Source organism: Phodopus roborovskii, unplaced genomic scaffold (assembly GCF_943737965.1).
Source record: "Phodopus roborovskii unplaced genomic scaffold, PHOROB, whole genome shotgun sequence".
In the NCBI taxonomy this organism is placed as follows: Eukaryota; Metazoa; Chordata; class Mammalia; order Rodentia; family Cricetidae; genus Phodopus; species Phodopus roborovskii.
In genome coordinates this window covers 3961543-3983359 of record NW_026125562.1, presented here as the reverse complement: position 1 = coordinate 3983359, position 21817 = coordinate 3961543, and the positions used below count along the sequence as shown (strand labels likewise).

Genomic DNA, 21817 nt, shown 5'->3' with positions numbered 1-21817 from the left:
ACCTCATATAATTGGATATTTTCCCATTGGTGATGGCCTCACTAAATGTTTACTATGATTTGGCTGAAGTTTACTCAAGGTTAATTGCTAGACTCTCCCAAATATAAAGATAGCCAGTCTACTGTCAAGAAGGTTACAGGCCTGTGGGGCTGCAGACAATTAGACAAGCAAGCAGTTCATTACTGCACTCCATAATTAAGGGGGTGTGGATAAGGAACAACTTGCAATGTAAATTTCTAATGCTGGGTAAACCAAGGAAAAAGAAAAAGGCAGGGTGAGTGAGCAACAGAGACAATGAGCAGCAGGAAGAAGGTTCTGTGTGGCTGGGGGAGACATCAAGGTGGTAGAAGCTGGCCGAGCAGGTACTGCCACGCCCCCTGCCCCATATGTGATGGCAACTCAATGGAACACTCTCCAAGGCCATTTCCTCCATGAATATTCCATTTCTCCAACTCCTATGGCCAGTGTCTTTGTTGGAGCCCTGAGGCACTCTGTACCTTCTCCTGGTCCTCTTCATGGTTGAGCGTATTTTAGCCTTATGTCCGTACCTGTTCTACCACCTCCACCAGGCTAGAGACAATTCTGGAGCAGGAGATGGCATTTCATTTCCCTGCGTACATGCCTACTGAGGACTAGTCTGGGCTAGGTTTTGGGCACTGAGATATAGCAGAAAATGAAATGAACAAAGTGAATTGAAATAACTAAGATCTCCCCTGATGTCCCTGGGTCAGGCCTCTGAGACAGTCCTAAGAGATTGTTCTAAAGGAACAAAGAATCTGTCCAAAAGGAGGGACCCTAACTGTGACTCTCACCCAATTGTGTAACATAGGTAGTAGGGAAACAAACAATTCTCCTCTCAGGACCTTGTCATAAGGAAATGTTTCACAAAATGTGAAAGTGTTTGGTAAATCTTAAAGTAGCCTTCAAAGCCAGAAACCAGGGAAGGTGCTTCCCCCTGCTTCCTGCTCTCATGTACCTTCCAGAACTGTCCACCTAGATGGCCAGCCCAGGCTCGGCTCCTCCAGCTTGCCTCATCCTCTCCTAGCCCTTTTCCTTGCCTTTCTTAAGGCCATGAGAAACTTGCAGCAGTTCTGGGAGGCTTTCTGTGTGGGGCTGTGTTTCTAAGACTGTAATTTATCCACTGATTCTCTAATTCTGGGTTTCTTTAACCACAGAGTTGAACTGCATCCACATTTCAACATCGGAGGAATGAGAAGTTCTCAAACATGTTCAAACAGTGAGGCTTCTAGAAGCCTGTGTGTGTGTGTGTGTGTGTGTGTGTGTGTGTGTGTGTGTAGCTACAAAAACAATTTTAAAAATAGTGCATCACTGCACATTGGAGACCACTAGAACCTTGTTTATTATGTAGGCAGGCCAGACCAGACGTTGAAGATTTACGAAAAACGTTGGTATCTCAAGTCCTAAGTAGAGAAGATTTGGCACTTCATCTTCACAGTGAAGGAAGAGGGTACTTCTATTTACATTTAGGGGTGGGGCTTCTGCTCCAGCAGACAAACTATGAAAGGTATGGGTCTCAGAGTAGGGTCAAGCCTCAAAATCAATGATCTAACAGCCAGGGGGTGCAAACTCAATGGTAGAGCACTTAAACAGCATGTTTGAATCCTTGGATTCAGTCCCTAGTACTTGTTAAAACAAACAAACAAACAAATCAGTGGCCCAAACTCACATGCAGTGGAACACACTAGTCATTCTATCTCTAGGGAGACTGAGGCAGGGAATTTGAGGCTAGCCTGGGTTACAGAACAAATAATACCTAAATAACAGCAAAAACAATTAAAAAATTCAGATGGTTTAGAGTTCTAAGAACTCTATTGTTATTATTATATATATTTTTAATTCTCCTTTTCCATTTTCATATGCTCTAATGCTTTCAGAATTCTAGGATAAACTTAATTCCCTTCTCCCCACTTCATCCCTAGAAAAGTCATGAAACATTGCAGTGAACAAGGAGCATAGATCAAAACTGTCTGGGTTCAAATCCAGCCTGTGTATTTAGTAAGTAGCTCTGTGTCCTGTGCCATGCATGCTCTGTGTACCTTGGTCGCCTTATTTGTAAATTGGCATTAATCACAACCTGGCCTCAATGGGGCTGTTGGGGGTTACTTGAGTTAACACAGGGCCAGTGGCCCTTTTCTGCAAAGTGCCATGCTGTAAATATTTTTAGATTGTTAGCCATGCCGGCCTTGCAACAACTACTCAGTTTTTATGTATCACAAAAGCAGCTGTAGACGGCACATGCACGAATGGGTGTGTTCTGTTAAGATTGTGAAAACTTTCAGAGAGCCTTATTTGCCTTGAAACCCACAGTTTGCTGACTCTTGAGGTCACACATGAAAAAAGTGCTTGGCATGTGGTGAGCACTCAACAAATGCTAGCAGTTATTACTCACAAATAAACTAAACATGTGAGCGTCTACTTGGAACCAGCCATTGCTCTATGTTCTGGGAATACAACTGCTATAGCTACATACAACACAGACAAGGTCCCTGTTCTCAAGGAGTGTCCATTCTACATGAAGACACAAGCAAACCAAAACCAGGAGAGTGTTAAACCCGAGAATTGTGAGGAGAAAGACCAAGCCACGATTGCCCAATTGAAGTGAGCTGTATTTTGGGGTGCATCTCATCTGGGATTGGCCAGTCTGGATGCCTCTCCCTAAGTCGGGTTAGAAAGCAGCCCCTGACAGCCTCTAGAGGTTCCTTTTAGATGAGGGGTAAAGTGTTCACAGGGGCAAGAGGGTTGGCTGGTAAACATTGTTAGAAAAATGTAATGAAAGGGAAGGAATGAGGAGGGTTAGGGTAGACACCATGTGGATGGGGTCACACATTTAGCGTAGGTTGAAAAACACGTTTTGCAATTTCCATCAGATCTAAGCGACAGGAATTTATTCTTAATTACAAATAGAAAGCTTAACTTGCAAGGACTTAACACTGGACAAACAGGAACTTATTCTTTAACTATAAACAGAAACCCTAACCTGCACAGGACAAACAGAGCTTTTCTTTCCGTTCTGGCCAGTCCTGGGTGCACTACAAAGCAGGACGTGCTTCCTTTGAACAATCATGGATTTGGTCTTTCTCCTCACAATTTTCAGATAGAGAAAAGTACCAGGTAGCAGTCAGCGCTACATGGGAATAAAACAATAGTGACACCAGGGCCAGCTAAATCAAAGGAGAAGTCAGAGAAGGCCTCTTGGTGGGTGTGACATGTAAGCTAAGACAAGAAGAAGCCAGCTCTGAGGCAACTGCCAGAAGAGGATTCCAGGCAGAGAACAAACTAGTCTGCTTCTCATTTGTACCCTCGGCCCAGCTCTACACCAGCAACAGTAGAGCGAGAAAGGCCAGGAGGAAGGCACAGGAGAAGAAGAGAGCAATGGACGGGAAGGAAACTCAGTTCCTTGGGATCTTGTGCATCAGGGTACACAGAGGTAGCTGTGGGAGGAAATGCTTCTTTCTTCCTCCTGACCCTCAGCCCTCTCCTGGGATCGTTTTTTTCCCCTCAGTGTCTCAGCCATCAGCCTAGATATGGAATCATTTCCATGCCTCCCATCTATCTTTAAGTTCTAGGCATTCTAAGGCCAGCTAACTGTCACCTTAAGCCAAAGCTCTGTCCCTTCTTGTCTTCCACAGGTGAGGCAAGCCTAGATCCCACTGCCTCCTGTACAGGGCAGATTGAGAAACACAGACAGACAGACAGACAGACAGACAGACAGACAGACACACACACACACACACACACACACACACACACACACACACACACACACACACTCGGAAGAGGTTTACTTCTGTTGTCCTTTGCTTCCAGCATGGGGATGCTGAGCCCTGCAGCTGCTCCAAGCTCCCTTTCTTCCTTGTCTCTCAAGTCTGTAGCCTTCTGTCATTGTTTTACCTTTTCTGCTCCAACAGACTTCTAGGAAGGCCTAGGCCAGGAAAACCACCCATGTGACATTGCTCTTCTATAGAGAACAAATTATAAACTCTAATGACTGTTGGAGTGGTAGCCAGCCTGTGAAGGTAGTTCGTGCAGTTCACACATCAGAGTGACAGCTTTTTTGACCTGGGCCTGGCTTGTACACTTCTGGGGGGGGGGGGGGCGGATCTGTTCCTTTTCCTTTTCTTCATTTCTCACTTCAAAAGAAGCCTTACCAGATGCTGTTCCTCATTAAGATTCACATACTAGCTCTAGTATTCTTCTAAATGTGGGTCTCACAACCACTATTGTCTGGTGCATCTGCCCTGTTCTCTTGCCTGAGAATAGAGAAGTGGCATTGCCTTTCTCCTTCATGACCCTTGTATCATACTTCTTGAGAGTTTCTACGACTGCCTGAGTCACTGACAACTGTGTTAGTCCAGCTGACACGTGGCACTGTGGGTTGAAGCATGTAGGGGGGGTGACATGGTGTGGGTGTGTTCTCCATTTTACGAATTTTGTTGTCTTGTGTTGCTGTCTTGGTACCCAGAAAACTGGCTGGAGAAGAGAAAGTCTGGCCCCTCTTCCTGTCAACAATGACATTCTGTTGGGAGCTGACCCTTCCAGGGTGAGTCATCAGGAAGGGCAATCTACCTCTGCCCAGTTGAGGAGCAAGTGCTGGCAAGAGGAACTTGCCTTCCTTCCACCACTGCAGTGGACTGGAGTCTGCAGCAGAAAAAAGGTCTTCTGGCTGACGGAGTTCAGAACAGGCTCTCCGCTGATCCTCAGAGTCTCCAAATTCTTTCCCCGCCCTCACACAAGTCAGACTGTAGGCTGCTATAGACTGATGCCCTTAAACACGGCTATGCTTGTCCCACATCCTGGCTGTGTTGCTCCGTAATGCCTCTGTGACATTATCTTGGTTCTAACATCTGTCCTCATCACCCTTTTACTCCCCTTATGACCTTTGCCCCAATAGGCCGGCCTCTTGCACTCTGAATGTGACACATGGCCGGCCCAATGCTTGAGCCTTTATCAGACCCCTTTCTACATTGCTTCCTGCTCTGAAATGCCTCTTCCTTTCCAGATGCACCCAGGCTTCACCCTCCTTCTCCACTCTTATGCCATTCATCCATCTATTGGAAAAATATGTATTGGTCAGTCACGATGAAATATATATGCCTGACATCTCAGTACTAATGAGGTTGAGGCAGGAGGATCATAATTTGAGGCTTTATTTCCAGAGAAGGGGGATGCCATTGAGTTTGAGTGCCGGCCCTACACCTTGCTCTGAAGTTCCTGCTTAAGTCAGGTAGGCAAACACTCTCAGAGCTGACAGATCTGAGGAGCTGACACGCACACTCTGCAAGGTAGCAAGTGTCTCAGGGTGACTCAGGATGCTGTAGGGGAGGAATACTTTCCCTAGCCTAGAGAGATCAAAGATGACCAGGGGAAGGAATATCTCTACTGAGTCCTTGCGGCATGAGTAGAAGCTGGGTAGACAAGGGATCTAGGGTGGGGACGAGGCAGCAAGGATGTTGACTGGAGGAAACAGAAAGTAGGAAGACACAATGCATTCTAGGAACTGAAGGACTGTTACAGTCTGGAGTAGAAGGTGTAAGCTGGGTGGTGAGAGACTGAATTACTCAGTGGACCTTTTGTAGTTGTAAGCTACAAGTCACAAGAAGCCAATGAAAAAATGGTAGCAGCGACTTGAAATGAATAAGTTTACAACTTGAAAATTCTAGAGTAACTTGAGTGTAAGACACATGGGAAGAGGGCTGGAAGTTGCCTCAGAGGGCAAATGAAAAGATGTATGTGGTGGCTTAATCCAAGTGATGTGGGGGAGCCAAGGCAAAGAGGAAAGGTCCAGGCTAAAGTGGATGGTGAGGAGAGTAGGTCCTAGGACCAGAGATGGTAAGTTCAAACTCCAATTGCGCTGCTTGAGGGCCAGTCCCGGACAAGTGTCCAGGTGTCTGAGGAGAGGAAGAGCTGTGTCCAGCTCTTCCCAGCATACTGCATCCTGCCTTTCATTGCTCATCTTCCTCTGAATGATCATGTTTGCAACAAGGAACTATCAGAGGTTCATTAGTGAAGAGACCCTAGTCGTCCGTGGTCATTATGATAGTGATAAGGGCCTGACCCAGAAAGAGTAGAATTAAAGTCACTTTAAAGGGGTGTTTATGGGTGAGACTGATTACCAGGGGTACCTAGTAGTGAGAACAGCCGGGGCCACATGAAGCTTACCATCATGGGTGATAGTGTAGACTAAGGATTAGTGAGCTGAGCAGGGTTATGGATTAAGAGATTGGTCAATGAGGTAAGAATATAGCTCAGTGGTAGAGCATTACTTGGCATGGATAAAGCCCTGTGATTGTCTAGTACTACTCCCACTCCCCCAAAAACAGTGCTAGAGAAGACAAGGAAAGGAGAGAGCAAGAAGAGTTAAGTTGTAAACCCACTAAGTTCCTAGTGACATCTGAGGGACTAGCTGGAGCAGTGCAGTGAGTCAGGGGACACTGGGGTCTGAGCCTGGGAGCATCTGCAGTTACAGTAATTCAGGCTCCTAGCTAGAATTGGCCCTTTCTCTCTTATCCTATATTCATGTTTAACCCCCCACACAAGATCATAAAGTTTTCAGACATGTTTTTCTGTCTCCCACACTAGAGTTCATCTTCCCTCTGCAAGTTTTGGCCTCGTCTCCTTTACTGAGCAGGGGTCTGGGGTGTGCTGAGTGGATCCCAAGTCAGCTGCTGACCAAAGCAACTAGGGGTGTGTGCACCTGTGTTGGAGGTCAGAGGAAGCGTGGCAGCAGATGTCAGTGAGGGAGTACAGGGTGGCTGGCCAGAGCTCGAGAGTCATAATGCCAACACTTCAGAGAGGGGGAAGAGAGGAGGACCATTCAGAGGGAGGTTAGCAGGCGTTTGCGTTTTGTACCTTCCCTGGGGTCCTGGCTAGTGTAGCACAGTGTCACCTTTCTTGAGAAGTGGACTGGTAGGTAGCATCATGTGCTTCACAGCTTTAGTGGGCAGGCCCCAGGACAACTTTCCCGAGGACAAGAACCCAGTCTAGATACATGGCGGAGCGGTCTGTGACTGCACTAGAAGAAGAGAGGTGAGGATGTAGCCAGGCAGGGGTTTGTGCCAGGCTGTTGGATGTCAGTGTTTGGAGTGATGGCCATCCGTGGTGATGTGTAATGCCCACAGCTTCCTAACTGGTCTTCTGATTCCACTTTGTCAGGGAATTCTCCATACAGAGAAATCTTTCAAAGTGTAAAACAGATTATGTTACTTCCCTGCTCAAGACTAGTGCTTAGACTAAAACACAGGCTCCCTGGAGAGAGAAACAGGGCCCCAGGGGATCTCTGACCTCATCTCCCCAGCCCCTTGTACTCCCTCCTTTCCCTCACAGCCACCCTTGTCTGAGAGCACCCTTCTGTTGAAATAGCTCCCTCCAAGTTGTCACCTTCACTCACCATTACCATTTTTAGGTCTGTTCAAGTCACCTCCTCTAAGATTCCCCTGACCCTGCTAAGACAGGGCTGTTTCCTTCCCGGCATCTCACCTTGCTACCCTCTCTCTGCATGGCAGAAAAACTATGTTTATTATATATTACAAATTCACTTAATTGCTTATTTCTTCCTTGTTGTCCCCACCAAAGTAGAAGCTCTATGAGGGCATGGAAATTTTCCACAATACATCTTCAACCTTGGAAAGGTGCTTTATGGATATTTGAATACATAAACAATAATACCTATGGCGAACTGGCAGAGCCTTGATGATACCAGCTGGGAAGGGGCATCCCCAAGGTACAGAGGAACATGCATGAGCTTGAACAGTTTAGAGACAAGTCCCAAAATAGAGCCATGTCAGCAGCAGCAGAGAGCGTGGGCCAGGTGTTCCTGCCTCTTCCTGCCACTCTGGGGACACACCCAGTCCGGAGAAAGCAAAATAGGGCCCTGGCCCTCCCTTAAGACCTGAGGTTAGGTGAGGGAGATGAAGGGAAATAGTCAGGGGAGGAAAGTGTTGGAGAGATGAGCTGAGAAAGGAGATAGAGGCAGGGGGTCCAGAAAGAGGAACCTGGCTTGTAGGGAGCTGAGATAGGCTCCCCACTAGGAACTGAGAAGCACTGAACTACATACTGGGCCTTCAAGGGGCAGTCTGGGTCCCAGCATTCAGTTCAACTTCCAGGGGAAAAGTAGGGACTTGCCTCAGGACGGGAGGGCCTTTGCTAATGAAACCCTCCTCTTGGAATCTTCTCAATTTGCTTTCTTCTCAAGCTTCTGGGAATTCCCCACTTCCTGATAGGAAGAATGGAGCCGTGATGGGATTTTCCTCAGCCTTGGAATTTGGGACACATTCTAGCTTTTACTATAATGTCTTTACCTCTCATATACAGATTCCCCCTCCTCAAACACACACGGAGATGGGGTGGGGAGAGGCCACACACACACACACACACACACACACACACACACACACACACACACACACACACACTGGAGCAGATTTTCTCCTCATGTTGCCTCAGAAGCTGCTGTCTTGGAGGCCACACTTGGAGGACTGCCCTTCTTAAGGTGGTCACTCTCAACTGCTGACACTCCCATACTGTTGACCCTATAGCCCTAAGTTCCAAAGGTCTCTGTTTCCTGATAGGGAGGAGGCCTTTGCTCAGACTCCGCTGTCTGTCACATGAGTCACTCCAGCAGTCACACAGTCCTTCATCTCTGCTTGCTCTACATGTTCTTTTCCTTCTGTGGGCCCTGCACAGGAGGGAATGGCACCAAGGCCAGGCTGAGAAGTCCTGGTGAAGCAGTGCCTCAGGGACCCTAGTAGAATAAACATGCACTGGCTGGTGTCTGGGGTCTAGACAGTAGCCACATGAATCTTGAGTATGTGTCTGGTCGGAGACATGTCCCAGGCCAGCTGTTGACTCGTGGGTCTCAGAACACCTGCTACTTCTCTTAATTTATTTCAGCCGATGTTGTCTCTGCCAGGCCTCAGAACAAGGTGCCGAATGGGGGAAGAGCAACAGAATGAGGACCTCACAGTTTCTGTCATTCGGTAGCTCCCGGGCTCATTCTAACTATGACATATGTGCTTCTATGGCATGTCAGGCTCAGGGCTGGGGTGTGGGTGTGAGCAGGTAGCATGGTATAGGCAGTCAGAGCAGGAGTAAGAAGGAAAGATAATATAGCACTCCCACGTAGCAGCTATGGAGAGGGTAACCCTCCACTTTGAAGATGGGGTGCCGCCTCACTCTCATTTATCATCTCCCTGAGCCAAGGACATCCAGGCAAGGGGGATGAAGTAATGGGAGAGGGGGGGGATAGAACTAAGAAAGGTTAAAAGGGTGTCGAAAGGGAAGGGAGCCCAGGGGTCCTATAAAAGACTAGCCTCCAGGACACTTGCCTACCAGCTCTGGAGACCGCCCCCTTCCCTCACCCGATGCTCCCTGCTCTTGCTTTCCACTTCAATAAACATTTAGTTTTGTTTGGTTGGTTTGGTTTGGGTTGGGTTTTTTTAGTTTTGTTTTGTTTTTGTTTTGTTTTTTACCTTTTCTGAGTCTTTACTCTCTTTGTTCTTTGGGTGCTCAATTCTTTTTTAGCTGCTGGGAAGAACCCAGACACCTGGGCAGCTGACCTGTTTCTCTGGCATCCCAATATGGAGACTAAGTGATGACAAAAACATGGTCCTGAACTCAAAGAACATATGTTGTAGTTGAGGAGAGAGACGAAACCAGGACCTCCACCTATGGTGGAAGTATCTGAAAAGCAGACGCTCCTTCTTCCAGCCATCTCCATTCTGTCTTCCAAGAAGTCTTCTCAAGGCCCTGCCTGCGTGCCTGTCCTTCACTCAACCACTACACACGCTACAAGGCTTTGCTGTTATATTTCTGGCTACCTGTACCCTGTCTCCATATCCCAATCAGAACTCAAGTATCTAGAGGGAACAGCCGGTCTCTACTGTATCCCTAGTGCCATACATAGTTGCACATTTTCAGGATGAGTTTAGCACAATGACATTGAAACATATATACCAGAGATGCTGGCAGCATACTTGCTTTGTTGAAGAGGAAGAAATGTTTAATTCTGAACAGTGAGTATCAAAAGAGGCAAGAGGAAGTGCAACTTCAGGAAGACCCTATAGGGTATCCAGGTCACAAAGAACAACAGGACAAAGGCACCAGGGACCCAGAGCTGTGGAAATATGGACTACCACAGGACTTAGTGCATAGTGCCTAGAAGAAGGGACAAAAGGTGTGGGCAAGGAATACCCCTCCTCAGGTCAAGGGAAGTCTTCATACCATGCTAAGGGGGCTGCTCTTTGTTCTATACACTCAGCGCTCCTCTGAGAAATGGTAAGAATGGACTTGCTGAAACAGACCAGAATTTAAGGAAGGTTAAACTGGTAGTTCCATCATTAGGGGAGTTATCTCCTTTGCCTCTGCCTCTTGGGAGTGACAAAGAGGCCAGTGGAGGATTAACAGAGAAGCCAGCTAGGAAAGAATCATAATGTTAGGAAATAGATGACAGAATAGAAAGACAGACACTGTGTGGTCCAATCTGAGTGGCAGATGCCAAGGCAGAGGAAGAGAGGCACAGCACTCTGAGTTGTTACTAGGGTAGTAGTTCTTAGACTTTGACACCACAGTGAGGAGAGAGGAGAGTTTTAGAAGTCATCCTTAGTTCTAGTGCATCTTGATAATAAGTTATGGATGCCCCCTGCCTATGAGTGTTCAAAGGAACTTGAAACTTGCACAAATGACATCTTTTAGTCTGTGAAAATGTTTCACAGGCCTCACACAGTTTCAGCCACCACCTCCTCTTTTTCCCTACCACCATGGCAACTCTTCTGCTGAACAACAGGGAGGTGATGTCAGGAGAGGTGGGACTGTGTAGAGGACACAGGGAGGCTCTGCTGTCATCAGGGATGACATCAGTGGCCCAGCCCACATCCCAATCTTTTAGATATTTGGTGCCTCCATCTCTGTCCCACTGCATCTTGGCTACTCTCTCTCATTATATTCTCTAGACCTACTCACTGTCCAGAACTACCTCAGCCTGAGGAAAGCCTGCTATGCTTCCTTGGGGACATCTGTTCTACTCCTTGAACAATTGCCTTTGAAAATCCCATTTCTTGTTCTTAAGTCTTCAGCATCTGAATTTTCAGCAGATGAAAAAGACTTCTTCCAACAATAAAATGGGCCAGTCATAATGGTGCATGCCACCATCAGGCCAGCCTGTACTATGTATAGAGACCAGTTTCTAAAAAACTAAAAGGTGAGGATGTAGCTTAGTGGTAGAGAACTTTCATAGAATGTGCAAAATTATATATTCAATTTCCAGTAACACAAAACAAATACTAGAATAAAATAAAGTCAGAGCCTGGAGACAATTTTCCATAAACCAACTTCCTGGACCCCTTCTCTGCATTTGGTCTCTTAGCTTAATGGAAGCTGTGTGGCCTGTCTGACCTGACCATTTTTCTTCTGTACCTAATTCTTCTTTCTTGGGACTTTCCCCCTATTTCCCTTACTTTCTAACAACTTCTTCTCTCCCCACTAACATTTACCAGTTTACAGTTCCAATATCAAACAAGCCCTTCTTGGAAACAACAGCCTTCTATCATCACCCCTTCTTTCTCAGAAGGAAAACGTCTCAAACACCCATCATTGACCCTACAGCTAGTTGGGATGTTTTCTCTCCAAAACCATGTAAGTGAACTGGAGTCTTCTGTGCCACTAAAGACCTTCTCCATATGAAGAATGCTTCAGTGCTTGGATGTATGATTTTTTTTCCCATTGTGAGTCACTCCTTTCTTCTCCCTTAGCTTCTGTGTTTTCCTGTTTCTCTAGAGTCAAAGAGATGTTTATTGTGGCAAATGTTGAGTATCTTCCAAATATTAACTGGCTTCCATATGTCTGATACTTCAAGGCTGACCTTGTCCTGTGTATTCCTCTTTCCTGAGCTTCAGAGCTGCATAGTCAATTACCTGTAGGGTTATCAGTCTTGGAAGACAAAAATCTGAGTTTCAGATTTGAGTGATTTTAAAAACACAAGTATACCCCCATGGACTATTTAGGAATGATTTACACTTGACACCACTGGTTGTTTATCTAAAATTCAAATTTAACTGAGCATCCCTGTTTGATATGGCAACTCTATGCTACTTGATTTTTTTTATCTGAGACCTTCCAGGTAGCGCCACACAATTAGAACCATAGCTGAACATCCTACATACCATTTTCTACCACTCATTAAGTTATACAAATGAACAGAGTTCTTGACTCTGTTGGTTTCCTTTGCTCCCAAACCCTGCTATACAGCCCTAACATGAAATGCAAAGACAGAACTATAGTGCAAATCCTCCAGGACACGTGATAGCCACAGAAGGCCTCAGAAGGCCCAGCCTTGTGATCATCCCACCAACATCACCCCAGCCCTCTACCTGCCACAGTGTTCTTTCTGATCCTTGTTGTGTGATTATCACATAATGACTCAATGATTTTATTTAAAGTCATATTTTCTCATGACGCTCATTGGTTTGTATTCCAAAATCCCAAACTCTTATGGGGTCCCCGATTGCCCTGCACAGTCCAACCTTTTCTCACCCTCCCTCCTGTTTATGAGCCACCATCACTCTCTCTATAGCCATTCCAAGTTTCTTGCAGTTCCATGAGAGTTCCCAGTTTGTTCTTGCCTTGAGTCATCCCACATGTAATTGCCTTGCCTGGAACAATCTTTTTCTCTCTTTTTGTTCTTAGCTCAGGATAGGCTTTTAGGCCTTAGTCCTCTGTTACTCTTTGATCCTGTATTTGCTTCTTAGAGAACTTATCATCTTCTAATGACCTGGTCAATACCTGGTACTCTTTGAACAGGATGTTGTCTGCCTTCTCCTTTGCATCCTGAACCCCTAACATAGTCTTTTGATTCTTTCAGTAGCAGTGCCCAGTTCATTGAAATTCTCACCTAGAAAAGAAAAAGAAAGAAAGAAAGAAAGACAGAAAGATGATGGGTAGATTTTATACCTATGTGTCTTTAGGTGGAGTGTCTCAGTCTTCCAGGTCCAATGTCAATAGCTCAGCCTCATTTCTGGTGTTCTTTGAATCATGGATAACCAGGAGAGAGGCAGAACAGTCAGATAGAGGAAACTGGAAGCCTCTGGCAGCATGATGCTAAAGACTGGAAGTGAGAAATCAGCAACTAGAGCATCTTGGTCTCCAGGCCTAGCTACCTCCCAGCATGGCTCTCCCTCCTTCCATGAAGACTGCTCACCAAGGTGTTTGTTACATTGGGGGCTTAAGGAAGGTATTTAGGACACCCACTTGGCAGACTTCTGTAAGAAGTGGGGGTGTCCTTTAATTAAGGATCGATCAGGGCCAAAGGAGTTAAGTTTGGAAACCAGCATAAGCAAGTGATCAGAACTGTGAGGAGTGAGCGTGCTCTTGGAGAACATAGGGATGTCAAGGAGAAGTGACCAATGAGAATGTGTTAGACAGCCGGGCAATTCTCTGTGAGCTTGTGGAAAGCCTGGTCTATAGAGGTAGTTCCAGGACAGCCAGGGCCACACAAATTCCCTCTCAAAAAACGGGGGAGAGAGAGAGAGAGAGAGAGAGAGAGAGAGAGAGAGAGAGAGAGAGAGAGAGAGAGGAGAATGTGTGAGACACTGACACATGGTTTGCTGTAGGAAGAGAAGTGAATAATCAAAACCTAAAGAGGAACTAGTGTCATGGAGGTGGAAAGAGAACCATGTAGGTATGAAGGCCGGAAACTTGGGGGCAACATTTAAGAAGCAAAGGTTGAGCAATAGTCAGCTGCCCCAAAAAGGGGGAGCTCTGAGAAGTGACTACTTGGGGTTGGAAAAAAGGATGTCAGCAGTAGCCCAAAGAGGAACATTAGCTCATTTCTTGGGTTCACCCCCTCTATTCTCACTCTATGGACCCTCTATGATCAGGTCCTCTTTTTCTGCTCCACCCCCATCACGGTCTACAAGACTGGCTTCTGACTTGGGAGATGGTTCATAGCTTCTCTGGGGAAGTTCCATTCCATGTGGGTGAGGCCACAGCTTATCTATCTTGTCTCCAGAACCTAGAAGTATGTACTGAGGGAGACAAGGGTGAGGCTCCCATCCTGGTAGGGTAGGGATTCAGTGGAGTGTCTGGCATGTCTACAGCTTAATTCTTCCCCTTGTCAGCTAAGGGATGCTCCCATATCCTGAGATGGCTCTTGAAGACTGCATTATTCTTTGTACCCTCTCTTCAAAATATTATATTAGTTCAGTGTGTGTGTGAGTGTGTGCGCGCGCACATGCGCGCGCAGGCACACGTGCACGTAGTTCAGAAGACAACTTGTAGGAATTCATTTTCTCCTTCCACCATATGGGTTCTGGAGATTGAACTCATGTTGTCAGGATTGGCAGCAAGTGTCTTTGCCCACTGAGCCATCTCACTGTCCCTCTGGACCCTCTTGCTACCATCTGCTCTTCTGTAAAGAGTTTGCCTCCCATGTCTCCCTTCTATGAGCCCCAGAGCCTGTCTTCAAAGGGGCGACAGCTTCCCCAATTCTCTACCTCATTTGACCATTCTAGAAAAAAATACATTTTATTAATATCTCTTTTAGGAAAACAAAGACCAAAAAAAAAAAAAAAAAAAAAAAAAAAAAGCAATAAGTCCACCCCAGCAGGGACCTGAGAGGCTTGACAAGGGATGATTGCAGCTGTGTCTAACTCCTTGTCTGTGTCCCTGCCCTCTCCCTAGGACCCTCATGGCCTTTGACCTTTTAGATTTTTGGTAAAGCCTCCTTCTTTTCTTCATCTCAGTTCAGCTGTGGAGAGGATCTCCTCCAAGTGGCCTTGTCATTTGTAGGTAATCTATCCCTTGGCTCTCAGGCTAAGAGCATCCCCATCCCACACAGTTCCATACTAATTCAGAGACGTTCCACCAGGAGGTATTTTCTACTGACAGGACTCAGGATAGACCAGTCTTTCATAATTACATTTTATAAATATCACTTTTTCAATCATAACATTGTCATCCTCAAAAACTTATGGGACTTCCTGTACCTGGATGCTAGGGAAAAAAGGTTCCATCACTGGGCTTTACTTCCTTGCTTTAGGTCCTGAAGACAGTGGCAGGAAGTCTGTTACATCTGCCCCAAAGTCCCTGTAAACTTGGGTGTGTGTTCTCCTCTAGCCATTCCCACAGGCTTCCAATCAATGAAGCAAGGGAACCTGGGCAAGAAGGAGAGAGTCTTAGGGTGCAGAGTGAACTGAGAGAGCTCAGGAGGCTTCCTGTGACACCTTAGCCCCTGTGTGGCCAGCCCCATATCACACAGAAACATTTGTAAAGTGCAGCTTCTGAATGTCTGGCCTCTTGCTGTTGCCTAACAGACAGGAGGCTTGACTCCAACACCACTGCCATTGGCCTCCTGGGCAAGGACGTTTTCCCTCCAGACATCACGCTCCTTAAGTGAAATGATGGAAGTAGGTCTTGTGACCCATTCTCAGTCAGTTGGCCTTTTCTTTTCCCTCCTCAAAGCACACATTTGCTGCAGCCCGAGCTGTTTTCTTTTGCCTTCCCAAGACTCTAGACAGAGGGCAAGTAAACTTTTCCCCACCATTTAGCTTGAATTGATTTGGAATGGCTGCCTTGAGGAACCTACATCCTGAGTTAGTGGGAAAAGGTGCTACCATCAAGTAGCGATGTCTGCCGTGGGAAAGAGACGAGAGTCGTGGCATGTGACAAGAGTCATGTCATCTGTGCCTTACATTGGCTTACACTCTTTCAGCCTTCCACATCTGATTGAAGCAATTTCCTCTTTGTGAAATGCCCTCTTTTATCTCATTTTCTTCTCTTGGCCCAATCCCTCTGAAATCTGGCTTCTTGAAGAAGCTGGAGTACTTTCCAGTGCAAAAAAGCTCCTGGTCCTTGATGCTCTATTATAGTCAGAAATTCTGTTAAGGGGTATTATTCAAGCTCTTCTTGTCACAGGGCAGAGGGTGGGGCAGTAATTGCATGAGATGGTCCATATATTAGTTACTTTCCTTGTTTCTGTCTTCAGGCATCATGACTTCAGCTTCTATCAACAAAACAATAACTAAATCGAGCTGAGACATTGGCTAGAGGCTGTCTGGTGAGGTTCAGTTCACCCTGGCAGGTGTGTAGCTGCCCTTCCTCATGAAGCTTGGAGTGGAGCAGCAAGGCCTGGGGCTGAGCATTCTTTTCTGTGGCTGTGATAAATACCCTGACAAAAAGCAACACAGGTAGCAGGAGCTTATTTAATTGACAACTTGAGATTGCAGCATAGTGTCTGGGGGAAGTCAAGGCATGAACTTGAAGCAACTAATCAACACACAGAGAGAAGTGGGCGCTTAGTGTTCCCCTAGCTTTCTCAGTCTCACTTAGTCCAGGACCCCAAACCAGGCAGTGAGGTCCCTGCTTTCAGAGACCCTGGGTATCCTGGTTGTTTTTGTTTGTTTGTTATTTTGTCAATTTGACACAAGCTAGAAGAACCTCCAGCTTGATATTTTTCTCAGTTGAGAAAATGCCTTAATCAGATTGCCTGTAGGCAAGTCTATGGGGCATTTTTTTTTTTAATTAATGGATCAATGTTGGAGGGGCCTAGATCACCACTCAAGGTGCCACCTCTGGCTAAGTGGTCCAGGATTTTATAGGAAGCAGCCTGAACAAGCCATGGGCACTCATCTATGGCTTCTGCTTCAGCTCCTGTCTCCAGGTTTCTGCCCTGATTTCCCTAAGTGATGGAGTGTGACCTGCGAATTGTAGGATGAAATAGACCCTTTCTCCCCCAAGTCACTTTTGGTTATAGTGTTTTATCACAACAATAGAAACCCTAAGGCACTGGGTCGTCCCATATAGGTTATCTCCCACAGACTCCCACAATCCCTTGCTGAGGCTCTCTCTCTTCCTGGCGATTCCAGGTTGTGATCAGTTTCATTTCTGGCAGCAGTGATAAAATTCCCGAAAGAAACAGCTTAAGAGGGGAAGGTTTTATTTTGCTCTGTAGGAAAGCGGTCCGTTATGGTGGGGAAGGCAAGGCAGTGCCAGAACCCCATCTCCGGATGATGCACCACAAAAATAAATTCATTGTGGGTACTTTGAAAGATTTGCTGGGCATAAAAGCTTTTCTCAACGTAAGGATAGAGCAGAGACTCGGACGCTGCTAGTGCTGACCGATGTGGGGCCGCCCACACTGCGCATCTTGAGGCAGGGCCCACTAGGCTTAGTCAAGAAGCAGGACCCACAACTGGTTCTTTAGAATCTGGTTTCAAAATAAGGGTGGGGCTTCTGGTGAGAGGGGGCGGGGAAGTTCCAGCTGTTAGGAAAGTGTGAAGGTTCAGAAGTAAGAACCAAGGAATCTGCTTTGGAAACTGTCGCTGGGCAGCAGCTGGAGATCGTCTCGTTTAACCAGCTCACACTGTCCTTTTCCACCCGTGTGCCATCTTCCCTGAATCTATGAGTGCTCGCGGCCACTGAGAATTATTAGCCTGTCAAGTCACTTACAGCCTAATGTCGTTGGTATACTGGAGCTGATGTCAGCAGTGTGAGTGAGTGTCCCGAGAGCAGAGTGAATTCCTGAATCTAGTGTGTTCTATAAGAGCTATAAATCCCGGACTGTCCCTGGGATGCCACAGAAGCTTCAGTTTCCTGATTTACTAGGCGGTTATTCCCTGGTCGCTGCTGCTGGCTGGGATCCCTGTCTCCACTGGACTCCATGTGGGGTGGGGGATGGTTGCAAGAAAGACAGGAAATAAAAACTCAATGTCTAGTGCTTAATCCATTGAATGACTGTTCCCCTCCCTTGCCATTGTGTTGGATCAGCGGCAGCTTGCCTTGCTCTCATTCTTAGCTACGGTCTGATCTGTGTGTGCTTGTTTTCCCTCTCCTATTTTACAGGCAGACTGATGTTCGCTTCCAGGGTCTGTCTCCCTTGCTCCTCAAACCTCACTGGGCTTATGGGAAGCTGGATACAATGGGGTGACTGGACTGATTAAATGGCTGAATGGAGAGGAGGGGGGGTAAATTAATTCTAGAAGGGCATCCCAGGAAAGCCCAAGTCGCCTTTCTGAAAGCCAGGAACCAATCTGGGGAACCCATTACCTCTTTGGCCTGGTCCTTCCACTGCCAGCTCTAGGTTGGGCCATGCTCCCACAGCCTCTGGGGAGCATGGTTGGCCTTCGGTTCTGTGTGTTTCAATTGGCCCTGTGAACAGAGCCTGTTCCAAGACCAATGTGAATGATTTGGCCACCTCCCTGTTTTATAAGACCCGTTCCTGAGCTGGGTCCTACAAACATCTCCTTGCCTTTCTATCTTCAGAGGCAAAACATCTGGGCCATCCTCAAGTCCTTCATGCATCTCCTCTTGCACTGGGCAGGGGACTTGGTGAGCCTCAAACTTTGGGCATGGGTGAGGTGGTGACCTGGGCAGCACTTTGAGAAAAGCATGAGAGGCCCCTGCTCTCTTGTAGCTCCAAGCCCATTGGGGTGACCAGGACACAAGGCTTATTGCGAAACCCTGCGAGGCAATGCTTGCGTGATAAGCACCACATGTGTGGAGAAAGCTCAGCCCAGCCCTGTCTGGCTTTGCCTGGGTGGGCTGGGGTCTGGGAGGGACCCACATAAGGAAGAAGAGGAGGGTTGAGCATTCAGTCTTCTTAGTGGTAGAATGCTTGCCGAGTATGCACAAGCTCTAGCTTTAACTCCCAACCCCCAGCCCCCCTCTCTCTTACACACACACACACACACACACACACACACAGAGAGAGAGAGAGAGAGAGAGAGAGAGAGAGAGAGAGAGAGAGAGAGAGAGACTGAGAGAGGGACTAGAAGGAAGGTTTTTCCAAGAACATGGGAAACTAGTTTAGCTGGTCACCAGCCCTGTGACTTTGGGCAAATCATCTAATCTGTCTGGACTCAGGTTCTCTATCACTGAGGTTTTCTGAGAACCTGGGGTTCTGGGCAGGCATGACACAGAGGTGTGGCCTTGTTGCTGGAGTGCGCTGGGCATTTGCTGGCCTAGCAGCAGAGGCCCAGGCCAGTGAGCTGGGCAGGGGCCCTGTCATCTGAAGTGTAACTTAGAGAATCAGACCTGAGAGGCCATGGGCTGGACACTAGTACCTTAAGCCTGGGCTTCAGCTCCCCCAGCCACACTTTTTACTCAGTTCCAAGGCTACAATGACAAGGAAGAAAAGGATCCTGGCTAGGATGGGGGTGGGGTGGGTGCAAAGAAGCCACATGAGCACCAGGACAGACAAAGATGTGCTGTTTTCCCAGCTTGTGGTATTTGTTTGCGAACAGCAGTGTTTTCGTGGGACACTGTTCTTGTGTCTTCCAGGCCAACAGAGGCTGTCTGTGCCCCAAGCCCTCCCTGTCACAGGCTCCATCGCTGGCCTCCACGGGGCTCGATGAGTGTCCATGTCCCCTGATGTCTGCTTTCCATCCTTGCAGTGTGAGCACACTCGGCACTCTAACAGGTGGAGAAGGCAGCATGCCTTAAGGGGGAGTGTAGGGCAGGTGCACCCAGCAGTATGTCAGGCGGGGAGTATGTGCCCGTCAAACCCCGTTCACCGCCTCTGGTACACTCCACAGTTCCGTAGCTCCACCTGCATCTCAGATCTAGAGCCAGACAGGTCCAACTTTTCTGAGCTTCTGTTTTTACTGGAGCTGACAGTTATGAAAACCAAGGCAGGTAGTGGTTGAAAGTACCTAGCACAGAGCAGTGACCATAAACATTTAAAACCCTGAACTTGAGCAGGGAACAGGACTAGATCCCTGACTCTGCTGCACATTAGCTAGGAACAGTTCACTAATTTGGGCTCATTACTATGTCAGCTCTTAGCAGCCTGGTGCTAAACACTGAGCCTAGGGACAGGCTCTGGCTGGGCAGAGATCTACTTCAACATTCTTTTCAATTCCTAAGAGGATGTTCAGAACATCTTCGTGTTGGAGTGATAGTACTCAGCCCTTGAAGCCACACTGTGCTTACAGATGTCCACCCTTCCCATTTTCCCGTATATTTTACACACACACACACACACACACACACACACACACACACACACACACGCACACATACATGCACCCCACAAACATTGGCTCCTACCTTAATTAGATCAGCTTTAAAGTTGTGTGCTTTGCCTGCAAGTAGAACTTGGTAATGTAGAAGGAAGATCCTGAGGCCTGGGTAGCAGCATCCCCAGCTTGCTGCCATTGGAGAAACCTGTCCCAGAGTTGGCTGTGTGCATACACAGCCAGTAAAAACTGGAAAGCTGCTGGACCTCCCTGTATTGGCTCCCACCTGTCACCCCTGAGTCATGGCTCACCCATCTGCTCAAGGCCTTTGAAGCAATCTCCAGATATTTTGGTCCTGATTACTCAGGATATTTGGATATTTTTAAATATCCAAATTATATGCTGAGAGAAGTCCCACTGCACATGGGAAGACATGAGGTCTTGGGAATATTTTGTAGCTTGAGACAAATTGATTGTAGGTGAGGACAGGTTGTGCAATGTTGGGGCCTGGTAATGCAAAGTAAAATTCCAGGCAGTCATGAGAGATGAAGGAACCAGCATTTAGACCCTGGAAGTCAGATGTGCACATTTGCTTCATGGGTCAAACCCACCCAGGGCATCTGAGCTTCACATTCATGTGGCCATAGTTCAGACCAATCCTCCCTAGATTGAGGGGCTGATTCCTGTCTCATGGGACTGTGAGATTAGGGGGCAGAGATGTTGACTGGGACCTATCCTAAGGTTGGTGGTCAGTAGCTGTAATGACACACATGATTTAAGTCAATAGCTACTCCATCCTTCTAGCAGTAAACCCAAAAGCTGTAGAGTCCTCTTTTTCTCACATTCATCAAAGCCATCAGCAAATCTTGTCTTTCAGACACTTGGGAAGCAGAGGCTGGAGGATCTCAAGGCCACTCTGGTCTACAGAGCTAGTTCCAGGATAGCTAGGGCAACACAAAGAAACCCTGTCTTAAAAAAACAACAAAAACCCCTGCTTTCTTCTCCACTATCCAGAAGTCACTGCCTGCTCTTACTTCTCCCAGGCAGGCTTAACCTTCACCCCTCACCCAAGCTATCATAGAAGCTTCCTATAATATTTCCCATTGCCTATCAGTCCTTTCTTAATATAGAAGCCAGGAAGATACAACCTTCTGTGGCTCCCTACTTCCTTCTTGAAAGCCTATACAGTTTCTGGGAAGACAGCCTACATGTCCACCGCTCATCTCCAGGACACCTCCCGACTCCTCTGCCCCACCCACCTTTGCCGCCATCCTTTCTCCCTCAGCACTTAAGGCAGGTCTCCTTGGCACGGGGTGCATGTTCCCCAATGGCAGTTTGATTCTGTCCCCTCTTCCCTACACATTGGGCCTTTTGCCACTGCAGCTACTACTGCTGTCTGCCTCAGCCCAGAACCCTGCATCCCCTATCCTGTTTTTCTCAAAGTACTTAGCACATTCAGGCACAACTCCGGGGACTTCCTGATTCCATCTCTGTATTGTTGTCTGACACATCTCCTAGAACTCACCAGGATCCGTCCCTGTGTGAGTAAGGCTCTTACAAGAAGTCTAGAAAGTGGCTTAGGCAACCTACTTCTCCCAATGGCAATCCCCAACTCAGGTTTTCTACATAAAAGGTATGATCTCAACAGGCACTTGGCAGCACAGGGTTGAGAGACAATGAACAATGAGTGGCTCTTCTGTCCCTCAGTGTCCTCCTTTTTTAGGTCTTTCCACCTGGGGACCAGATACCACACTTAGTTACACTCCCATTCCCTAGGTCCCCTCTGCACATCTGAGGCAATTGCACTATTCCTGATTTCCCCCTACTTCCTTGAAGGGAGGGGGGGGAGAAAA

The 21817-nt window shown here is 47.1% G+C and overlaps 1 long non-coding RNA gene across 1 annotated transcript in view; it reads left to right on the top strand.

Moving 5' to 3' along the window:
- Positions 1-3386: 3386 nt before the first annotated feature.
- LOC127216879 (uncharacterized) overlaps positions 3387-21817 on the top strand; it is a 38208-nt gene continuing 19777 nt past the window's right edge. Inside the window, exons 1-2 of the long non-coding RNA XR_007834049.1 lie at positions 3387-3448; positions 4484-4561. This is a non-coding gene — a long non-coding RNA (uncharacterized LOC127216879). The remainder of the gene's footprint in view (positions 3449-4483; positions 4562-21817) is intronic.